The sequence below is a fragment of the Rhodnius prolixus genome, unplaced genomic scaffold, assembly GCF_049639745.1.
Source record: "Rhodnius prolixus isolate KJV_2025 unplaced genomic scaffold, Rpr scaffold_16, whole genome shotgun sequence".
Taxonomy (NCBI): Eukaryota; Metazoa; Arthropoda; class Insecta; order Hemiptera; family Reduviidae; genus Rhodnius; species Rhodnius prolixus.
Window position 1 is genome coordinate 378,843 of NW_027411616.1, and position 9,979 is coordinate 388,821.

Sequence of the window (9,979 nt, forward strand, 5' to 3'; positions counted from 1 at the left end):
TTGGTTACAGAGTTTGATGCAACTGGTTGTGTGTACGGGGGGAATATCAACTGAGTATGACAAAAATAAAATAATCGTTTCTAGATGAATACCATGCCCACGCGCTCATATTCAACATTTGTAATTATTAGTAAAAACAAATTGCTTTGAGCTGTTGCTCATCCTGGGTTAGTTTCCATTGAGATTCAATTAGACCATTATGAGACACTTAGTTTTTTATATTTTGTTTCAATTACTAATGAATAACATTAATTTATGAATACATCAATTTGATGGTCTAAAATATGACTGTTCTAAAAGTGTGCTACCCTTTAAAAAAAAAATTCAATGAAATTTAACTTTGTAGTTGAATAATCTGCGTGTGTTTCATTTTTCTTTGTTATATTTAATCACTGAATATGTAAAGCAGCCGTAGGGGACAGGATTTCGCTTAATATTTATATTTGTTATGCTTCAACGTCTAACTCAATCCTAAGTGATTAAATGGCGTAGGTCATTCAGCACAAAGCTGTCGATTTTATTATTCTTCCATTTTAAGGCCCATGAACGTCTTAGATAATTTGCTACAGCATTGCTTGCTTCTAGGCAGTGTTTTCTCCTTAAAGGCACTTTGACCAGAAGTATCTCTAAAGGCTTCTAAGAAGAAAAAATCTAAGATCATCATAACCTGGTATCTCCAGCGTGCCACTCCAGCACTTTATACTGATATAATAATCCCTTCATTGTAACGACTGGGTCTACACCCAGTTCAAAATTTCGCTTCCAATTCATAAGTTATCATCTAAAAACTAAATCTAAATTTTTCACAGAATTCGCCATTGCATAGGAGTACTGCCTACTACTTGGAAGACAGGTTCAGCACTATGAAAAAGGATCTGATTGAAGAAAAATGGCAGGTAGGTACCACCTGAAAAAGTTGCAAATATCTGCTAGTCTACGTAATAGAAATGTCCGTGCCATTGATAAGCGCTGATGCACAGCCTTTCTGCATGCCCATCTACACATGCCGAGTTCCTCCACTAGGCATTTATTAGAGTTATTGCTGTTTGTTCAGAATTTTAATTTTAGCCTTTCTTACTCAGTTGTTCCCAATAAATTAAGTTCATCTTTCAAATTAATCTTATCAAGAAATTTAAAAGAAGAGGCAATTATTGCAATAATTTCAAAAACTGTTTTTCAGGTACTTTTATACGAACACATATTTTTTTAGTACACAAAATTAGTAGATTTTATAATTTTGTAAATTACTTTACGATAAGGCCCAGAGAAACATTGAATAGCGTGGGATTTCCTCGCTAAAAAAAAAAAAAACGGATTACAATTCTCCTGTTACAGCGAAGTTTTGATAATTGGAATGACCATTCTGGATTTTGCTATTTTATACTTGATTTTACTTTTTAGTTTTACTTGTTTAAAACATTTTATTTAGCTTAAAGAAATAATTTTTTGCTTGTTTATAAGAATGAACTTCAATTCCTATATCTTAATTTCATCCTAAAAGTTAACTAACTTTTTACACAATTCGTCTATAATCGTTGTGTGAGCTCAGCGTAGTTGTTTATGTAACAACGCACTTGTTTGGCATACAACTGAGATTTTATATAAATTTCAAATTATTTATTTATAATGTATATTAATTTTATTATGGATTGTACAGTTTCATTTAAATATATTTTTTTTGCGGCAAAAAATAAGGAATTATATTTACATAAGAATATATTTTTTTGTTTTTAAGGGAATTGTTTTAGAAATATAAATGCTGTTTATAATAACAAAGGCTTGTAACACCTCAGTATTCTTTTTTGTAATGTTGCATGTCTCCATAAAAATTCGTTTATATTGGTGGAATACATAAATTATACAGAGGTATTAATGGAATTTTCCATCTCATTAACAAAGAATCGAAAATTGGGGAAAAGAACAAATCTCAAGTAATTATTCTAGTTTTTTAAAGACTCTGCTCTGTTTTCGAATACTCAAAAATTGACGTTAAAACATTTGAATATCAACTTGAGAATTCGATGTTTTTAATTTTACTGATGTCATGTTTGGGACATATACTTGAATGGTGAGAATATGACATATTGATGTTGTTTGAATATTGATGAAACCAAGGCAACATAACTGATAATTTAAATTTAAAACAACTTAGCAAATAATCTCCAAATAAAATTTAGGAAATATTATTTGTTGCTTCCAGTGCTAAAATAATTTTTACGATCATTATTTTGTGATTCACTTATTTTTTGTTATAAAAAAGTAATAAATTCCCACAGTAAATAAGTCTTGTGAGATTTGGTGAAACGTATTGCTTTTGTTTATTTAAATTTTTGTTTGTTTTTACTTTTTCTGGAAGAATAGCCCTAAAATAAAAGAAAATACTGATATCTTTCGTAAATGTTTATTTTCGTTGTTCATTTAAATAATTTACAAGAACGACAAAGAATATTACTTCCACATTACCATTCTTACCGACAACTCGAAAACTCTAATGTAATATACTATTAATTTAAAAAACAATGACATACTAAACTAAAATGAATAAAATTGTGGGCAAAATAAATTACGTACTACAAAATTTAATATTTCTTAAAATTAGTGCTTTTTATTTCAGTGTTTCAATATTATACACTTTCGATACAATAATAGGTGAACCATTATGTTATGTCTTCTATTTTCAGGTAAAAAGTTTCAAACCCATTATATAGGCCTATTTTAGTATAAATATGTAGTTTGTACACCAATTAAAAAGATTAACCCATTGATTGTATCAATCAATAAAATAGAAGGGGGACAATTCAGTAAAGTTGTTAAATCATTTCGCCCCCATTCACTGTATCCCCTCCAATTTCTTGAAACAGTGTTACAAATATAAGTAATAGACTAGTTTTGGATGATAATCAGAACGGATAATTGCCACTTTTCTCCAGCAGTTGCAAACAAAGAGGGAGGGATTAGTAATGCGGTTAGCGCATTGGATTTCCACGCGGAGATTCTAGCAGCTGCTGACCCTTAGATTTTATTTTCCTAGGAGCTTCTTACAGCTCACTGTCCGGTGATGGACATAGTTGTCTGTAACAAGAGAACACTGTCCAGAAGCCGACAGTGCTCAGAAAAAAGCTCCGGGCGCCAATAACCTCAGATGTTGACGCGCCTTAAATAAGAAATAATCGCAAACAAGAGCGTGGCATTGTCGATTTTTGCAGAACTTAGTTGGTATAAAATATTCTTTCTGGAAAATGTAAGAATATTTAAAATCTATCTTCTTTTCTCCACGTTTGTCTTTCCGATTTTTTTGGATTTTCATCCATCCTTAGAATTGAGCTAAAACTTGCACTTATTAAAAGAGTCTCTACCTCCTAAAACAACGAGCGATGAGGTATAGAACAGTTTCCGTTGATAGCTGTAGATCCGGAATCGGTTAGAACTGGGAAAAAATTTAAAAAATATGGCAAGAATGTTCACTATTGCAATAATCCAAACACCCATACAACTTTCTCTTAAGCAATTTTTGCTGTTCTATCCATTTAAAAAAATCTGTTGTAACACTCGCACGACTTTTTTTTATTTCTGGAGCTAAGTTACACATTTTTTTTTTTTCAACTCGGAACATTTGGATACTATTTAATGCTAACCAACATTGTAAAGTTTGAATCATTCATTACTATGAAATGTATCTTACAGCAGCAACCCCTGCTGAAAACTGCATTAAATGAATTGTCCTAGCAAAATGATAAAAGAAAAAGCTATAAAACTATGTGTTTTAATATATATATACGATGTTTAAAGAAAAGCTTAGGAGCCATTTTCGAGTAAGTGAACACTCTATTGAATAAATACGTACTTCCAGTCCATGAATTCTCTTTATACTCGATTTTAACAACTTTTTTAACCCTACTTAACAGTACACAAGAGATAGGGCAGTATATTTTAGAAAAAAGGCACTTGAAAGAGAAAATATTTGTATCCCCTTTGCCAGAACACCCTTAAACGAGTTTTCTGGAAAAAAAAAATTAAAATAAATGATCTACGTAAATAAGTCAAAATGATTAGAGGAAATCATAGGAATCGTTAAGAAAAATCTTAAAATTCTGTATTAATATTCTCTTTTGAATAGAAAACACAAAGTGCTGATAACATATTTTTTCCTACAAAAAATCGCCCCTTAATGTTAATTCGTTCAGACTGAGTAATGAGATTAAAAGTTCATTTTGTTTTTTAATTTACGGCAAATTGAAAAAGGTTAGCATTAAAAACTGGGAAATCATTTTTTAATTGAATTTAAATAGTGCTTTGGTAAATGAACATAAATAATAGACATGTTGAGTGTTTATTAAGAAATAAGCAGAAATGTTTTAAAAAAATTAAGTTTCAAAAATTATGAAAGAGAAAAAATATTAATGGTGTTTTGCCATTGTGTTGTCAGCCATCATTGATAAATATGATTATAAATATTTTTAATTTTCATTATTCCTTGATGTGAAATATGTATAAATAATCTATTATTATATATATATAAATACATTTTATTTTTATTCAAATAACTAGATGTTTATTGTACGTGCCATAACTACAAAAATGAATTGTTACTATTTTTCAGCTAAAAAAAATATAGCTTACCTGGGAAAATTCAGTGAATATGTGTAGATTGTATTAAATTCTTCATAAAAAAAAAGAAAAGAAAATAAATAAATACCTTTGTGTATCTTTTTATGTATGGGAGAAGTGATTTATATTAATTAACAAAAGTACAATTGGAGGAGAACAAAACAAAATAAAAAAAACTAAGGTCAAAAAATTGTGTAAATTACTGAGAAAGAAAGAATAATTGTTATAAAAAAATAAATCTACCTAATACCTAGTGTAAGTAAAGTGTATTTCCTATTATTTAAAAATACACTCGTGTGTAAAACTAAAATAAGAACACCCTGGTTATATGAGATATGGCCATTTCTACCTTGGAAAAATAAGCAAATCCAATTTTACTGTTTGGTACTGAACATTCGGTACCATGGCATGAGTTCATTCACAACCTTCTTTGTACTGGTCTTTTTAAAAGCCTTATTTATTTATATATTATTTGTTTAAAGCGATCTCGAAGAGTGCCTCTTTACTGCATCACAAAAACACTTCATACAGCGTTGCTGCACACTTCTTAATAATACAATAGTACAAAGGGCTGCATTACAACAACAAAGGGGAATTAATCTAGTTACTCCTGTCGTTCAAAACCTCTTAGTCTCGGAGTTTTCAATAGTATTAAATAAGAAAATGCCTGAAATTTATTTTTCACCCAAATAAAGCAATAAGCACATTGGTTTACGAGTATGTTCAATTCAGATTTAGCAAGTCAGATGTTAAAAGTTTGACGGTAAGTAGTACTACACCTGTTAATGATAAATAATAAAATTAAAACAAAACACATAAATAAAAAAGAAAGAATTTAGGGAAAATTATTTATCAGATTTCTGAAATACCCAAGGTGTTCCGTTATAACTTTTTGTTTGCACTCGAGTGTAAGTAAAACAAATATGTATAAATAAAAGAAATTATTAACTTATGTGTATATAGGCTGAGAATGGTGTATATTTTAAAAGACCTTGGAGTCTAGCGCAATTCTATGTTTGCTGTATGTAAAACTTTAAATATGGCTTCTATGAAATACAAAAACATAAATGAGAATTATTATTATTGTTTTTATTAGTTTTAAATGTGGCGCGGAGTGCAGGTGATTTGTGTTTGGGCTGCCTCAAGTGCGAAAAAAATCCCAAGTTTATTTACTGTACAATAACTATTTTGTATTATATACACATAAAAAATACAAAAATTTTACATGAATATACATATATATAATTGTATATATATATATATATATAGTGCTTTTTAAAGTGGATATATATATGTCCACTTTAAAAAGCACTTAATATTTGGATATACATTATAAATATATTTTTTGTTGTTTAAATATGCTGTCGACACAGATGTTACCATTTTCATCTAACTTACTGTATACCTTTGAATTAAAAAGGTTATTATAAGAATTTCCATGTGGTGAGGTCAAATGAACAATTCTTTGCATTGTAATTTCATTTGCTTTTTTTACTTTTACGGCTTGGTAGAGAAAGGGACTTTCAGTCAATTTAAACTTTTATTCACAAATACAACCATTAACAAAAACATTAAAATCATTAACATTTACAAAAATCATTAACAAAAACAAAAATTTTTTTTAACCAAATTGTACCTTTTTTATTGAATCTCAGTTAAAAGGTTGAAAATGATTAAAATAATTTGTATTTTGGCGTCAGATAAAGTTTTAAGTTTGTTGCTTGTTTAAAGTAAAATGTTCATTACTTTTTTTTTTTTTTGCTGTGCGCCAAAGACGGACTGGAATCTCTCCATCCTACTCGAATTCTTTTTTCTTTAAGAAGACTCATATTTGCATGTCATTTGGTGGAACGTGGGTCAAAGTATCTACGCATCTGTCTAATGTTGTATTATTGTTTCATTTCAAAGCCCCAAAACTGACTTCACCCATGCAGCAACTTAGTTGTCTAGTGTATGTTATCACGGTTCTTCTTCGAAATTCTTAGACCTCATCGCAGCCGGTCTATAATTGACAATAACTGGACTCTTATATTTTCTCTCACTCACTCGTACACTTACATTATCTGAAGCTAGCCGTTAGCTCTGCTTCATTTTTTTTTGCAAGATTGTAACCTATGTTCATTTAATTTCTCTTTTGTGTTCAATTGTTACGAACAAGTTTAACATTTTTATTAAGTGATTTCAGGTTATTATTTTTTGTATCCAAAACTTGAATTATTTTTTTCTGGAAAAGTGAACTTGTATCTATCGTATCTAACTATATACTGTAATCTTTTTAGCACTGAAAGCAATTATTTGAACTTAGGTATCACCATAAAAATGATTGAAATGCATATTAACAGAAGCACATATATGTGTAGATGGGAAGATATCCGTCAATTGTTTTAAACTATTAAGTAGTATATACATAAAATATTACTTCTAAAATAATATATGTAAAATATATATAATTTATAATCTTTACATGTATCAAATATTAAGCATATCACATAATGCATATAAACTGCCCGGTAGGGCAGTTGTATAAGGGCTGATCGTCAATGACTGCGTGACAATGCGTCATGTTGGAAAACGATTTTATACATTGTTGATTTTCGATTAATTTTTATATGATACTTGTGGATAAATAACAGCTTTCACTGCTGATAATCTAAAATAATAGTTCGAAATGTTCACTCTAAGAAAGAATTGTTAACTCCGATAGAACTTGGAAACTAAAAAAAAGAAGGTAAGAAGAATAAACAAAAACTGTAAATTAAGATTGAAGTGTTCTTGAATAGTCTCTTTTTGAATGAATTCCTATGTTGATTTATTCATTCTATGAAAAAAAGGATATCTAGTTGAAATTTGGTGACACTTGAAAACAGTATATAAATAACCCTATTATGAGGGCATTTATATGTTAATTAATATTTTATATATTTCACTTGTTTTAGTTTTATGTTACGCTTATCCAAGTGAGCAACCAATTAAGTTAATGGGTACATTTTTTAAATGATTTTAAATCTTTAGATTATATTAAAAATAAATTCATACATAATTTTAATGTGGTGTTTTTATCGGTGATATTTACACTGATAAAATGAGGTATAAACATTCATACGATTTTCCCTCGCTGCAATTCTCGAAAGTTATTACATATTTTCTTTAAACATTCGAGTTTTTAGCTTCCTAGTTCAAAGAAACAATTTGGCGACTGCCCTGTGAAAACCGCCGTGAACAGACAAAAATATTCAATTATGTCGCATTTCCGGTCTCTCTAGTGGAATCGTAGAATGTAGAATGACTATGTAAAGGACAGCCTAATTCACCTCCCCAAACATTTTTCTGCAGAAAGCTTTAAATAAAAGTGATAGATCTACACGTATGTTAAATATAAGCTTGATTTAAATACAGCAGTTTTAATAAAACTTGAAAATTGCAAGGGAAAGTTGTACTTTGGTTAATCGATTTTATCCAAAACCTTGTGAGCTCACTTATAAATTGCTGCACCTAAACTAAATATCAAATTTTCATTTTCCGTGATTTTAGAAATTGCTGCCGTAATTTAGAAAAAATTCGAAGATCTAAAAAAAATTGTAAATAAGGTTTAGAAGTGCAATAAGAGAAAAGTCATGTGAGTTTTTCCTCCCCATTTTTTAAATTAAAATCACCACAAACTATAAAATGTAAAACGTTGTTAAATAAGTACGTTTTACTGTTTTACAATTGATTTTGTAATCGTTTAATTAATTTCGCTAATATTTGAGTATTTAAAAATAAAATAGGCACTTCCAAATCCGGAGAAAAAAGTGCACAAAATTGGGTAATCTGTCGTAGGCAACACATTCAAAAATGCCTGTTCGCTTGTAAATATGAATTATATATAAATATATTTTTTCTGTTGAAAATTTTGATGGTTATATTAAAGAACTGTATAGAACAATGTTTTAAGCCATTTTACACTTATTAAGGATTTTTTTTTATTTAATTTTTAATTTACAAAAAGGTTTTTTTAAAATTTGCATTATGAAAATGAGAAATATTGGCTCTCAATAGATTTATTTGTCAATATTTGTTTTCCTTTAATTCACGAACTTATAGTTTTGGTAAGGATGATCGGTCCTCATTTTATTAATCGGGAAGTTCACATTTGCCATTTTCCATCAAACACATCCCTGTGCCTACAGATCGATTTGGATCCATACAAGCGGAATGTTGTATTATTAATGAACAATAACAAAAGTACGTTTCTGTATTTTTACAATGGAGTATATGTTCAAACATGGAAATTGACTTGTTTAATTGTTTAGGTTATTATTATTATTTGTTTTTGAAGGCAGGTTTTCGGTTTTGTATACAAAACTTTGATTACTCAAACTATATCAAGTTTCACTGGTCTGCTCAAAGATCCCATGCCATATGCTATCTTTTATCTATACTACGCCTTGTGTCGCAGTATCCTCCCACCTGATTTTGACCTGCTTTTTTTCTCTCCTGGTACAACTTGGAACAACACATTTTTGGAAATAGCTACTTCCTTCATTCTTGTCTTGCCAGTTCATCCTTATTCGTATCTTCCAATAAAGGAACTTTAAACTGAATAGCCGGCAATAAGCCTCTCGATTACATTATAGTTCATTTTATTGTCAGATCCCAGTAGTACCACTAGTACAATTAGTACAACTTAAGACAAATTTTTTCTTTTGTAAATTTGATTAATTTCGTCTCCATTGTTGAGGGCCATCTTTCTTGAACAGCTTCTTTGAGTTGAATTTTTTAAATTACATGTATCATTGATATAGGTAATTGATTTGTGTAATTTATTGATTTGTGATTTTTTTATATAAGTGTATTTGTTTGTACATATGTATATTTTTGTAAACCTCAGTATTAATTATTAAAAATTTTATGGCCTTTTATGTGGAACTACCGAGTTTAATGGATAACTTTTGAAAAAGTTATTGTAGGTTTTGAATGTGTCTTCAAAAAAACATTCAAAAAACAAAAATAAAAGAGAGTCAAAAAGTGTATTTGTTGTAATATTTGCGGGGAAGTATAAAGAGAACAAACTATTAATATAACTTTCTAAGTATCGGACAATTCGATTTTTTTTTTCCTGTTTGATTCACCATTCATAGAGCGAAGGATTCTCGAGAGCCTTAAGTTCCTAGCCAACCTATAGTGCGGAGATGGTTAGGTGAAGTTATTACAAACAATATAAGCTTTGAGAAGTATGAGAATAGAAGAGGGATGCGGAATTAAGCAGGAAAGAATATAATTTTCGCGAGACTCAGCACCAGCAAAGCTTGAGTTTGCGTTTTTGGGACTTTAGCTCTTGCTGCATTCTAGCATTAATCTATACTTAAAAATGCATCTCATTCAAAGTATT